This window comes from Ovis canadensis, chromosome 12, assembly GCF_042477335.2.
Source record: "Ovis canadensis isolate MfBH-ARS-UI-01 breed Bighorn chromosome 12, ARS-UI_OviCan_v2, whole genome shotgun sequence".
Classification (NCBI taxonomy): Eukaryota; Metazoa; Chordata; class Mammalia; order Artiodactyla; family Bovidae; genus Ovis; species Ovis canadensis.
Window position 1 is genome coordinate 29484705 of NC_091256.1, and position 14926 is coordinate 29499630.

General features: G+C 38.7%; 1 protein-coding gene and 1 pseudogene across 1 annotated transcript in view; both read right to left on the reverse strand.

The window, feature by feature from the left end:
• The window catches only part of USH2A (usherin), a 939490-nt gene that overhangs the window by 95097 nt on the left and 829467 nt on the right, over nt 1-14926 (reverse strand). The gene's annotated exons all lie outside the window — the stretch shown is intronic.
• LOC138416250 (sorting nexin-24-like) lies at nt 11525-12620 on the reverse strand (annotated as a pseudogene).

The following is a 14926-nucleotide window of genomic DNA, read 5'->3' on the forward strand; positions in this document are numbered from 1 at the left end:
ATTATCATATACAAACTACTATATATAAAATAAACAATAAGGGTAATTTAGGAGTTTGGATTAAAATATACACACTATATATACAAAACAGATACACACCAAGGACCTACTGTATAGCACAGAAAACTCTACTTAATATTTTCAATAACCTATAAGGGAAACGAATCTGAAAAGAACACACATACATCATATCTGAATCACTTTTCTGCACACCTGAAACTAACACGTTATAAATCAATACTTTAAGGGAAAAAAAGAAAAAATAGATATGCTATAAATAGTAAACTTACAATTAGAAACTAAATAATGTTGACATAAAAATGCTCATCGTCACAGATAATATACATAAGCGACTATGGCAGATATACAAAGAGGTCGAAGCCATTATTCTTCAACTGTGTATGATAACGCCAAATATGTGCCTTGTTCAGCTCATAATCTTAAGAGACAAAGTTTCTGCTCCTATAAATTGAAACATGATAATCTTGGGAATAAGATTTTTTTTTAATGTATTGAATGTTTGCTCCACTTCAAAATTTCAAATTACTCTTTACACAGCGCTTGTAGTCCAGGTGGGGATTATGACAACTGGACTGAATTGAAGCCAATTATACTGTCTTGTGTTTTGACTTCCTGTCAGGATCGCATGTACCTGGGTCTGTGGTTTCTGTTGGTAGCAGGGACACATTTGTCTTGAACCATCCATACCCTTATACCCTGTACATATCAAACAGCTAGAATCAACTGGAAAAGTTTAGGGTACTGCTGATTACCACAAAGTAAAATGAAACTAATTCAAATGTATAAACAATAGGAATGAAAAGTGAAAAAGTTCCTCAGTCATGTCCAAGTATTTGGGACCCCATGAACTATACAGTCCATGGAATTCTCCAGGCAAGAATTCTGGAATGGGTAGCTGTTCCCTTCTCCAGGGAATCTTCCCAACCCAGGGATCAAACCCAGGTCTCCTGCATTGGAGGCAGATTCATTACCAGCTGAGCCACCAGGGAAGTCCAAGAATACTGGAGTGGGTACCCTATCCCTTTTCCAGGAATCTTCCCAATCCAGAAATCGAACCAGGGTCTCCTGCATTGCTGGTGGATTCTTTATCAGCTGAGCTACCAGGGAATTCCTAGTTCTGGGTTCTAACTAATGTCAGAGGGTTCAACTGGAAAGATTTTAAGAAAGTATAAATGCATATCCTCCCATTAAGTAACTGCTGACATGTATTGTCATATAATTGATTAGTCAGGAGTTTGTTATAAAAATTACAAATTTAAAATGTTTAGCTTAGAGTATTCATGCGTTAGTGCCATGTAGTATACTTTCGTGTCTTTATTTTCACAAATATTTATGTTCAGAGAAGAATGATATGTGAAAAACTAGGGGTGTGTGTGGTATTTCTTTTATCTCATTGAAGTACCTCATTCATTTTGTAATGAGGGGCCAATGCAAAAATAACATTCAATTCACAGAAGTTTTCTTTATAGACAAATGGGCTCTATCAATTTAGCCTGTAAAGCAAAAGCTAGGGTTCTTACAAAGTGAACGATGATACCTCAGGTACCATAAAAACACTGAGAGAGGAAAAGAACAGTTTGAAATGGCTCGTTTTTCAAAAGAGAAGAGGAAAAAATTTGTGATAATTAAATTTTAAAGTGGCAAATCAGTCACACTAAATATTAAAAAGCAGTTCTTCAGATCTATCAAAATTAAAAATGTGCATACTCAATGACCTGGCAATCTATTTTATAGTAAAAGGGTACTAAACTACATTGAACCAAATTTCATTCATTCCAGCCAGCCTTATATTTATTCAATCCTTGATTAAAAACATCTAGTGAAGGCTTCCCGTGTACTTGACACCCCCCTAAGCTCTGAGGACACAGCAGAAAACAAAAGAGATGAAACAGTACCCTCCTGAGTCTTATATTAAAATGAGAAAAAATGGGCCATCTATAAACAAAATGGAGAGACAGGGTCAAAAATTGTGGCAAATTATGAAGGGAATAAGTAGAGCGATGAACTAGTGTTTAGATTTAGGTGGTGGGGAGAGTGAGTCTTGGCTTAAGAAGGGTGGGTGAAAATCCTTGAAGACATTTCATTTAGAAATTTCTTTAGACTGCGGAAGAAACCATGTGAAGAACCAGGGGAGAAACTTTCAGGCAGAAGGATGAGCTTGGGAGTTTTGCTGACAGAGAAAAGCTAGTGTGAGTGTGGGTGTGAGTGAGAAGGAGAACAGCCCAAGGTACAGTCAAAGTGATGAGCAGGTGCTAGACGGTGTGCATCTTTTAAGCCAAGAGTCAGAGCCTGATGCTAATTTCAATGGAAAATTATTGAAGGTCTTTTAGCAAGAGAGTGACACAATTTGATTTAGGTTTTAAAGAGATCATTCTTTCTTTAAAAAACTAAAAATAGAGTCATCATATGATACAGCAATCCCACTCGTATACATATATCTGGAGAAAACTCTCATTCAAAAAGCTACATGCACGGGAATGTTCCTTGCAGTACTATTAGTAAAGGCCGAGATATGGAAACCACCTAAATATCCATCAGTGAATGAGAGGATAAAGAAAATGAGGTACATATATACAATGGAATACTACACAGTCATAAAAGGAATTAAATAATGCTATTTGCTGCAGCATGAGTGGGCCTGGAGACTATCACAGTAGGTGAAGTAAGCCAAAGACAAATATCATATATCGCTTATATGTACAATCTAAAAAGTGATACAAATGAATTTACTTACAAAACAGAAATGGACTCACAGACATAGAAAACAAACTTTTGATTATCAAAGGAGAAAGGCATGAGGAATAAATTAGGAGTTTGAGATTAGCAGAAAAACTATATATAAAAAAGAAAAACAACAAGGGCCTTCTGTATAGTACAGGAAATTATACTCAATATTTTGATATAAACTATAATGGAAAATAATCTGAAAAAGAAGATGTGTTTATATATATATATATATATATATACACAGACACACACTAACACACATATATATAAATAAATATATACATAAAACTGAGTACTTTGCTGTACACCATAAGCTAAAACAACACTATAAATCAACTATACCTCAATAAAAAATGTGTGGGTGTGTTAGTCACTCAGTTGTGTCTGACTCTTTGTGACCCCATGGACTGTAGCCTGCCAGGCTCCTCTGTCCATGGAATTCTCCAGGCAAGAGTACTGGAGTGGGTTGCCATTTCCTTCTCCAGGGGATCTTCCTCACCCAGGGATTGAACCTAGGTCTCCCACAGTGCAAGCAGATTCTTTACCATCTGAGTCACCAAATAAAGGGAAAAAAAAAAGAGACCACTTTGGCTGCTGTGTGAAAAATTTATGTGGGGCTTGTATTAGTCTTCTCAGGCTGCCATAATAGAAATACCATGCATGCTAGGTCATTTCAGCCATGTCCAGCTCTGTGAGATCCCATGGACTGTAGCCAACCAGGCTCCTCCGTCCATGGGATTTTCCAGGCAAGAGTACTGGAGTGGGTTGCCATTTCCTTCTCCAGGGGAATCTCCCTGATCCAGGGATTGAACCCAGGTCTCCTGCATTGCGTCTCCGGCAGACGCTTTACTGTCTGAGCCACCAGGGAAACTGTCATACCTAGTGAAAAAATGACTTTACATGCATTATCTCATTTCATCTGCATGACAAAGGTCTGAAAGTGGTAAGGAAACTGAGGCTTAGATAAGTAATTTGCCCAGAGTCACAGTGCTAACAAATGGCATGGTTATGTTTTATTTCTGTGTTATTCTGAGTTCAAACATCCTTGTCAACTGCATCCACAGTCCTTATGTTTTGGTCCTAGGACCCCTAGTTTTTAAAAATAATAAGGATCCCTAAAAGCTTTAGTTTCTGTGCTTTATATATTCCAACATTTGCTATATAAAAAATTAAAATTGAGAAAATAGTAAGAAGCATAGACTCTACTAGCCAGCAGAGAGAAAACATCATTACATATTTGAAAAACTCCACTGTGCACTTTGAGGAGATGAGACTGAAAAAGACATATAATGTCCTCATATCAATTATCAAAATACTTTTGACCTAGTAGATTTCCTGAAAAAGTTTCTGGGACTCTAAGGGGTTCATGAACTACAATGTGATACCGCTTAACTACATTATACTCTGCTTTAATTGACAGTACCAATTAAAGATTAATCAAAGATTTGTTTGAACTTTTATGCAGTGAAAGAAGGAGTCTTATACTTCTAACTTTTGATAGACACTCATAATACTTGTGATTAAATATGAAATATCCATGTATACATAAGTCCTATTAGTAAAACTTTTAATTAGGGTTAAAAAGTCAAAAAATTATAACTGGACTGTACTTCAACTGCCTAATTTTATGGTTGAAACTGAAGTCCAAATGGCATAAATTACCTGTATAAGATCTTACAATCCATCAATATTAGATTTGCAATTGAACTTGAGCTTCCCAACTCATACATATACAGTCTTTTCAATTAAAATTAAAATTATTTGTTTGAAACAAGTTGTCCCAAATTTCTTTGTAATAAGTATTACCACCTGTGAAAGAGAATGGGCTTGTATTTATTGACAGATGTACTTCCTTTATTAATTGATCTTCTTCTGTATTATATCTGTCTGTTCACTTGTTTGTCCATCTACTACAAAGTGAATGAAATGTTTTGCATCAGGAGTGTTTCCTAACCTTGCTCTACTCTAGTTTCTTCATACATGAAAAAGGATTAGTAACAGTACCTATCTTTTTCAGTTTGTAAATTTTAGTGAGTTATATCTTAGAATAGTTTTTAATATGTAGGGTATTTAATAAGAGCTAGATTTTTTTTATTAGTATCTTAAACATCTAAAAGATGCTTCTATCCATAAGGCAATAAATATTCTGGAAGTTATGAAAGAATAAAAGGTTGATTTTCAAGCAATGGAGAGCTAACAAGGTATTTTTAGTGCATACTACCCTGGCTCAGAAGCAGAGACATTACCTTGCCGACTAAGGTCCGTCTAGTCAAGGCTATGATTTTTCCAGTGGTCATGTATGGATGCGAGAGTTGGACTGTGAAGAAGGCTGAGTGCCGAAGAATTGATGTGTTTGAACTGTGGTGTTGGAGAAGACTCTTGAGAGTCCCTTGGACTGTAAGGAGATCCAACCAGTCCATTCTGAAGATCATCAGTCCTGGCTGTTCTTTGGAAGGAATGATGATAAAGCTGAAACTCCAGTACTTTGGCCACCTCATGCAAAGAGCTGACTCATTGGAAAAGACTCTGATGCTGGGAGGGGTTGGGGGCAGTAGGAGAAGGGGACGACAGAGGATGAGATGGCTGGATGGCATGATCGACTCGATGGACGTGAGTTTGACTGAACTCCGGGAGTTGGTGATGGACAGGGAGGCCTGGCATGCTGCAATTCATGGGGTCACAAAGAGTCGGACATGATGGAGTGACTGAACTGAACTGAACTGAACTGAACCCTGGCTCAGATGGAGACTATATGGAGACTGGTATGTTGAAAAAAGGCATAGCATCTTATGAATGTAAGTACATCTTTTAAGTTAAATTTATAAGCAATATCTCTGTAAATGTTTTCTGTGAAGACCTAGTAGGTACTGGAAAAATATGCATTGAAAAACAGCAAATTCTGCCTTGTTATTGACTTCAACTATTTGGTCTTTAGAAATTTATTTAAATATAAATGCATATATAAATTTAAATGAAAATTTATTTACATCTATGTATACATATATGCGGAGAAGGCAATGGCACCCCACTCCAGTACTCTTGCCTGGAAAATCCCATGGATGGAGGAGTCTGGTAGGCTGATGTCCATGGGGTCACTAAGAGTCGGACACGACTGAGAGACTTCACTTTGACTTTTCACTTTTATGCACTGGAGAAGGAAATGGTAACCCACTCCAGTGTTCTTGCCTGGAAAATCCCAGGGATGGGGGAGCCTGGTGGGCTGCCGTCTATGGGGTCACACAGAGCCGGACATGACTGAAGTGACTTAGCAGCAGCAGCAGCAACATACATATATGTATGGATCTTTCTTGGTAGCTCAGTGGTAAAGTATCCACCTGCAATTCAGGAAACATATGTTCAATCCCTGGGTCAGGAAGTTCCCCTAGAGAAGGCAATGGCAACCCACTCCAATATTCTTGCCTGGGAAATCCCATGGACAGAGAAGCCTGGAGGGCTACAGTGCACTGGGTCACAAAAGAGTCGGACACAACTCAGTGACTAAACAACAACTATATATATATGTTCATATATATAAACTGGATTATCTAATAATGGGCATGATTTTTCACTTTTACCTACAGGGCATTCAACATGATACAGTTTTTGCTTTCTTATATATCTTGACTTTGGGGACTGAGCTGAAAAAGATATCTTTTTCCAATGAAGAAAAAATAACACTACTAGGTAATATGGAACATTTACAAAGACAGTTCATTAGTAATTCACTCAAAATGATATTTTTTCAGAGGGTCTTGGGTATTAGGATGACAGATACTCATTCAGTCCTCGTGGGTCAGGTTATCCGTAGAAATAGGAAAATGTGAACAATTTTATGACAGTAAATGTGAAAGTTTACATAAAGTGGGAAATTCTTAAAAAACAGGAAAAATTAAACAACTGCACTCTTAATCAGCTTTAAAACAAAATGAAATAAAGTCCTGAATGAGCCTCTTACTCTGAAAAGGCCCAGGTGCAGAGAGTTTAACCAGTGAAGTTTTCTGTTACTGCTTTTTAACTAAATCTGCAACTGATAACTGATATTATACACAGGGGAGTGGGGTTCCAGAAAATAGGTAAACTGGCCACATACCAAACTTTCTACATGTCTTAAGAAAATATCAAAATTGAACAACAACATAATAAGAAAAATGTGTTTTCATAGATCAAAATCACTTGAGATGAAGTCACAATATTAATAAGTAGTATCCAACATCACATTTAAAAAACATATTATGACTCTGTAGGATTTAGCCCTTAGAAAAGTTGATTTACATATGATCATTTTAATAGAATTAATGAAATTCATTACCCATTCATGATAAAACCTCTTAGCCAGGTAAAAATGGAAGAAATTATCCTTAATCTGATAACAATTTACTAAAATCATACAGTAAATTATATTTAAAGTCCTAGAAGTCTTATGATCAATATAACAATCAAGTAAGACAGGATGCCCTCCATTCATTATTGTACTGATAATTCTAGGCAATCCTACACCAAAAGAAAAAAAAAAATTCTCTGACGTAAATCATATCAGTATTACCTTAGGTCAGTTTCCCAAGGCAATAGAAATAAAAGCAAAAATTAAAAAATGGGACTTAACCAAACTTATAATATTTTGCATAGTAAAGAAAACTATAAACAAAATGAAGACAATCTATGGACTGAGAAAATATTTGCAAATTAAGTGCTGATAAAGGCTTAATTTCAAAAAGATACGGATAGTTCATACAATTAAGCAACAAAAATCAAACAACCTAATCGAAAAATGGGCAGACGACCTAAACAGACATTTCTCCAAAGAAGACATGCAGATGGCCAACAGGCACACAAAGAGATGCTCATCATTGCGAATTATTAGAGAAATGCAAATCAAAACTACAAAGAGGTACCACCTCACAGGGGTCAGGATAGTATCATTAAAAAATCTACAAATAACAAAATGCTGGAGAGGGTTTGGAGAAAAAGGAACCCTCCTACACTGTTGGTTGGAATGTCAATTGGTACAGCCACTATGGAGACAAGTATGGAGGTTCCTTTAAAAACTAAAAATAAAGCTACCATGCTGCTGCTGCTGCTAAGTTGCTTCAGTCATGTCCAACTCTGTGCGATCCCATAGACGGCATCCCACGAGGCCCCTCTGTCCCTGGGATTCTCCAGGCAAGAACACTGGAGTGGGTTGCTGTTTCCTTCTCCAGTGCATGAAAGTGAAAAGGGAAAATGAAGTCGCTCAGTTGTTCCTGACTCTTAATGACCTCATGGACTGCAGCCTACCAGGCTCTCCCATCCATGGGATTCTCCAGGCATGAGTACTGGAGTGGGTTGCCATTGCCTTCTCTGAAAGCTACCATATGATCCAGCAATTCCATTCTTGGGCATATATCCAGGCAAAACCAAAATTCAAAAAAATACATGCATCTCTATGATTATAACAGCACTACTTATAGTAGCCAAGACACAGAAGCAACCTAAGTATAAACTGACAGATGAATAGACAAAGATGTGGTATTTATAGACAGTGAAATATTACTCAACCATAAAAAGAATGAAATAATGCCATTTGCAGCAACATGGATGGACCTGGAGATTAGCATACTTAGTAAAAGAAAAAAATACCATATAATATCACTGATATATGGAATCTAAAATACAACACAAATGAACTTATCCACAAAATAGAAACAGACTCACAAACACAGAGAACAGACCTGTGGTTGCTGAGGGTGAGGGGAATAGGATAAGGATGGATTGGGAATTTGGGATTAGCAGATGCAAACTATTAAATTTAGAATGGATAAACAAGAAGGTCCTACTGTGTAGTATAGAAAATATATTCAATATCATGTGATAAACCATAATGGAAAAGAATAGAAAAATAATGTGTGTATATATATATATAACTGAATCACTGCTATACAACAGGAATGAACACAACATAATGAATCAAGAATACTTCAATAAAATAAATTTTTAAAATATTCATCATGGAATATACCTCCTTTCTTTGAATCCTTGGATTCAAAGGAGTCCAAGACACACTGTTATTTTATGTATCCCTAAGAAAGAAAAAAATGGTTCCAATTGAATGAAGATACAATCCTCTTTTATCACTTAGAATTTTTGTCTTATATATGTGGAAAGATACCTTGAGACTTGCTTTTTTTTTTTTTTTTTTTAGTTGAAAGAGGAGAGTGAAAAAGTTGGCCTAAAGCTCAACATTCAGAAAACGAAGATCATGGCATCTGGTCCCATCACTTCATGGCAAATAGATGGAGAAACAGTGGAAACAGTGTCAGACTTTATTTTGGGGGGCTCCAAAATCACTGCAGATGGTGACTGCAGTCATGAAATTAAAAGACACTTACTCCTTGGAATGAAAATTATGACCAACCTAGATAGCATATTGAAAAGCAGAGATACTACTTTTCCAATAAAGGTCCATCTAGTTAAGGCTATGGTTTTTCCAGTGGTCATGTATGGATGTGAGAGTTGGACTGTAAAGAAAGCTGAGCACCGAAGAATTGATGCTTTTGAACTGTGGTGTTGGAGAAGACTCTTGAGAGTCTCTTGGATTGCAAGGAGATCCAACCAGTCCATCCTAAAGGAGATCAGTCCTGGGTGTTCACTGGAAGGACTGATGCTGAGGCTGAAACTCCAATACTTTGGCCACCTCATGCAAAGAGTTGACTCATTGGAAAAGACTCTGATGCTGGGAGGGATTGGGGGCAGGAGGAGAAGGGGATGACAGAGGATGAGATGGTTGGATGGCATCACCAATTCGATGGACGTGAGTTTGACTGAACTCCGGGAGTTGGTGATGGACAGGGAGGCCTGGTGTGCTGCGATTCATGAGGTCTCAACGAGTTGGACACGACTTAGCAACTGAACTGAACTGATGCTCTTATGTCTTTCTGTGTATATAATAAATAACTTTTCATTTTAATGCCAAATTATAGTATAATCTTTTTTTTGGTTCATTTTTATTTAACCCAAAATAGCTAATGACAAAAGCACTTCAAGAATATCTCCAACACTTGACTATTCAGTAATTTTTGGTTGATGACACTTGATTATTCAGTCCTTACTTGCTTCCATATGTAGTAACACATCTGGCATAAATACCTCACCGAGAGTTTGCAGCAAGCTTTACATCTGTATGTTTAGAGCCTAGTCAGAAAACCACGATCTACTTATTAGTTTTGAATTTAAATACTCTTCTCCCACACAGAAGCTTATTAATCTAATAATCATAAATAAGTTAGCTATTAGTTACTTTTCAAGGAAGTGCCCAAATACAGCACACATATACAGCTGCATATATGCTTTTATTCTTTATTAGTCAAAATCTGAATGCTTATAAGATGTATAGTGGAGGTGCATCATAAACCCATTTAATGTATATTAATTCAATATATGAGGTCAGTGAAAAGGAAATGATAAGCCAAAAGGAAAATAACAATCAATCTGGCAATTATACCACCTATTCAATGAGTGGATGCCGTTGAGTAAACCGAGATGAGTGTTGTCAATCTGGTGTTCCTTCAGCTACTGTCAGTTCACATTTCCCTTTTATAGGGCAAGCATCTTGCAAGGTTAAATATAATTCTGGCATTTAAAGGTATGTATTTCTTCTATAAAATAGTCCCTAAACAAACACCAACAACTTTAATTGGTCTTCAACTGAAGATACAGTTATCTCTTCCAAAACTGGAGGAAAAACTGGCTGTCGTGGATGGAGATTACTGATATGGCACCATTCTAAAGGGCTTTCAAGGTCAATCTTGATATCCCAGTCTACCTTATGTGCTGACATTAGAAGTGAACTTTTGCATATGATGCAACTCCACTGTAATGCAAATTAAAATGCCGAGATTTTTTAAATGCCCTAGTATGGTCAGTATAATTTCATTTCCAGTTTAGCTGCTTCCTCACATTTAGCAGTGTGTTTCTGTAATGTTCTCCTGGTGCCAGCATTTCAGAATATCATCTCTCACTGGCTGAGAAAAATCTCATGATGAAAAGATCAGTGTGTCATAGAATCTGAACAAAAAAAATCTACCAATGCTGATCAGTCTCACAACAATTCAGGGTAAGATTTTCAATTAGCAAATGGTGTGATTGAAGTGGAGAGTAACTGTTCTGCTACACTTGGAGGTCCCAAAGATTTTCTTTAGTTTTCTTTTTTGGGATTTCTAAATTGGCAGCTACATTCTACTTCTTAAACATTTGGCCTTAACCTCAGAACCCCCCTGATTTGGTTTCTATTTTATTTTATTTTATTTTATTTTTTAAATCTTTAATTCTTACATGCATTCCCAAACATGAACCCCCCTCCCACCTCCCTCCCCAGAACATCTTTCTGGGTCATCCCCATGCACCAGCCCCAAGCATGCTGCATCCTGCGTGGTTTCTATTTTAAAAGCACCATTCCAATGGAAATGTCCCTGCTCTGAATTAAGCTGGGACTATGAATTTTACCACTAGCAAGAGAGAGCCAGCCGTGAGGTTAAAGCATCTGCCTACAATGCGGGAGACCCGGGTTCGATCCCTGGGTCGGGAAGATCCCCTAGAGAAGGAAATGGCAACCCGCTCCAGTATTCTTGCCTGGAGAATCCCATGGATGGAGAAGCCTGGTAGGCTATAGTCCAAGTGGTCGCAAAGAGGCGGACATGACTGAGTGACTTCACTCACTTCACTTAGGTTATTTTGGTAGGTATCAATTTCCTTGACTATGACTTCAAATCCTGCTTCAGCTTCTTTTAGCCATGGAGGATTTCTACCTGGGTTGTAGGTGAGGGTAAAATATCCCATGGAGAACTCCTTCAGTAACCACATTTGGAAAATCGCTGGCTACAAGCAAGATGTATGGATCCCTGAGAACAGAAGCACCGGCTGGTGGGACAGTTTGCTTTACTATTCAGACTGTCTCATCAAAAGATCCAGAACTCTCTGTCTTTGGTAGAGAGGGCAAGTGTTGAACATTTAGGAAATCAAGAAATAGTTTGAGAAGTTCTTCATTTTCCAGAATGACAGCCTGTAAATAGGTTTCAAACCTTGTCATCACTGTTCCAACATTTGGGACCCAGTTCTAAACATGTTTAGAAGGAATTTCTGGGGTTTCAATCCATTTCTTGTGGTGTTGGAGAAGACTCTTTAGAGTCCCTTGGACTGCAAGGAGATCCAACCAGTCCATTCTGAAGGAGATCAGCCCTGGGATTTCTTTGGAGGGAATGATGCTGAAGCTGAAACTCCAGTACTTTGGCCACCTCATGTGAAGAGTTGACTCATTGGAAAAGACTCCGACGCTGGGAGGGATTGGGGGCAGGAGGAGAAGGGGACGACAGAGGATGAGATGGCTGGATGCCATCACAGACTCGATGGACATGAGTCTGAGTGAACTGCAGGAGTTGGTGATGGACAAGGGAGGCCTGGTGTGCTGCGATTCATTGGCTCGCAAAGAGTCGGACATGACTGAGCGCCTGAACTGAACTGAACTGAACTGAAGCTTTTTGTGCAGGGTATGAAATTCGCTATACCCTTTTTCAACAAAATGGGTTTTTTTTTTTTCCCCCATTCATTAGCACTTCTATCTTAAAAACTGTGTATCCCCACTCCAGGTCACTCTCCTCACAGGAAAAGGATGCGATGTAGACCTTTATGGTCACACCAGTTGGCCAGTGGAGGGCCCAGAGTATAATCTTTTTGAAGACATTTTAAGTGGCAGTTAAACTCTACGTGTGTAGTACTGGCAGTGTAGGTAACTCAACTGAAGTGACAGGAGTGTGAATGGCATTGATCAAGTTCATCCAGACCCATGAAATGACAAGTAGGTAATAACTGCCACTTACATTGATGGTAAGACTTAGACGCATGTGGTTTCAGAGAGAGATGGAGAAATGTGGAAAAATGTTCATCATAAAAATCAATGAGCTTTCTGTTCTCTGTTTTCCAAGTATCCTTCCTGAATAGAAGAATGCTGCCTGCAATAAGGGAGACCTGTGTTCAATCCCTGGGTTGGGAAGATCCCCTGGAGAAGGGAAAGGCCACCCACTCCAGTATTCTTGCCTGGAGAATTCCATGGACTGTACAGTCCATGGGGTTGCAAAGAGTCAGACATGACTGAGTGATTTTCACTTTCACCCTATAGTAAAGACCAGTGCATAACTTATAGTCCATTTATTTTAGAAAAGCAAACTGATTTGTTTTTGGTGACAATGATGGGACCAGAAAACTTTAGCTGGCCTACTTAAAGGGCAATCCAAACACAGTGCCACTTTGGCTATAGTGCAACCAGCAATGGCACAAAATGAAAACCAGACTGGGAACTCACAAATGAGGTTGTGAGGGTGGTAACAAGGACTACATCAGGACTTCTGTTGTGCGTACAAAGCAGTGCAGAAAGACATATCTGACTACTACGTTCAGTGCTGCTGCTGCTGCTTTCAAAGTTATTTGTAGCATATATTCTATGTACTTTTCATCCTTTTCATAAATAGTTTCTCAAAGGGTTAAGACAGTGAGTACATGCTATAGGGTAGGCACTTTTCAAGTGCTTTATGTATATTAATCCTTAAAGCAATCTCATGAGATAGCACTGCTATTATCCTCATTTTCAGATAAGGAAAGGGATGTAAAGTTAAAGCAAATAGTCCATGGTCATATAATTATGATTGTCTATGGCAGAAAGTGAAGAAGAACCAAAAAGCCTCTTGATGAAAGTAAAAGAGGAGAGTGAAAAAGTTGGCTTAAAGCTCAACATTCAGAGAACTAAGATCATGGCATCTGGTCCTATCACTTCATGGCAAACAGATGGGGAAACAGTGGCACACTTTTTTTTGGGGGGGGGGCTCCAAAATCATTGCAGATGGTGACTGCAGCCATGAAATTAAAACACACTTACTCCTTGGAAGAAAAGTTATGACCAACATAGACAGCATGTTAAAAAGCAGACATTACTTTGCCAACAAAGGTTCATCTTGTCAAAGCTATAGTTTTTCCAGTAGTCATGTATGGATGTGAGACCTGGACGATAAAGGAAGCTGAGTGCTGAAGAACTGATGTTTTTGAAGTGTGGTGTTGGAGAAGACTCTTGAGAGTCCCTTGGACTTCAAGGAGATCCAACCAGTCCATCCTAAAGGAAATCAGTCCTGAATATTCATTAGAAGGACTGATGCTGAAGTTGAAGCTCCAATACTTAGGCCACCTGATAGAAAGAACTGACTCATTTGAAAAGATCCTGACTGAAGGTGGGAGCAGAAGGGGACGACAGAGGATGAGATGGTTGGATGGCATCACTGACTCAATGGACATGAGTTTAAGCAAGCTCCAGGAGTTGGTGATGGACAGGGAGGGCTGGCATGCTGCAATCCATGGGGTCGTAAAGAGTCGGACACGACTGAGCGACTGAACTGAACTGATATAATTATAGGAGGCAGAACCAGGATTTGAGGGGAAGCATTCTGACTATAGAGTCCAGGCTCATAACCCTGAATATACCCCCATTAGTCCCACCAGATTTCAGAAGGAGGAAGCTAATCTACACTACTTCTCTATAAAGAAAGGGTCTCACTGCTTCCTTCCAGGGACCCAGAAAGAATTCCTCTGCTCTCTGCCCTGTTTACTGCTCTGTTTTATGAGGAATCAGAGGAATCTCAAGAGGAATCAAGGGGAATAGAAAGATTCAAAATAACCCAGCTTTCAAAATAAATACAACTCCAATGGTCTGCATGCAAGTCAGGAAAAGCAGATGTTATCAGACAAAACAATGATAATGCTCAAGGCTAAGAAAAGACACTGCAAAGGTAGGTCATCTTCCAAAGTTCACATGTGCCAGGCTCCCAAGGGGTTAACTGTTATTAACGACCAGAGCCCAGGCAGTCTGGGCTTCCCAGGTGGCACTAGTGGTGAAGAACCTGCCTGCTAATGCAGGAGACATAAGAGACGAGGGTTTGATCCCAGGATCGAGAAGATCCCCTGGAGAAGGGCATGGCAACCCACTCCAATATTCTAGCCTGGAGAACCCCATGGACAGAGAAGTCTGGTGGGCTGCGGTCCATAGGACTGCAAAGACTCAGACACGACTAAAGCTACTTAGCACACAGGCAGCATGCAGGCAGTTTAGGCTGATGCTGGTGGCATGCTTAAGCAGTTGTGACATGATTGTGTTGTTGCTTTGAAA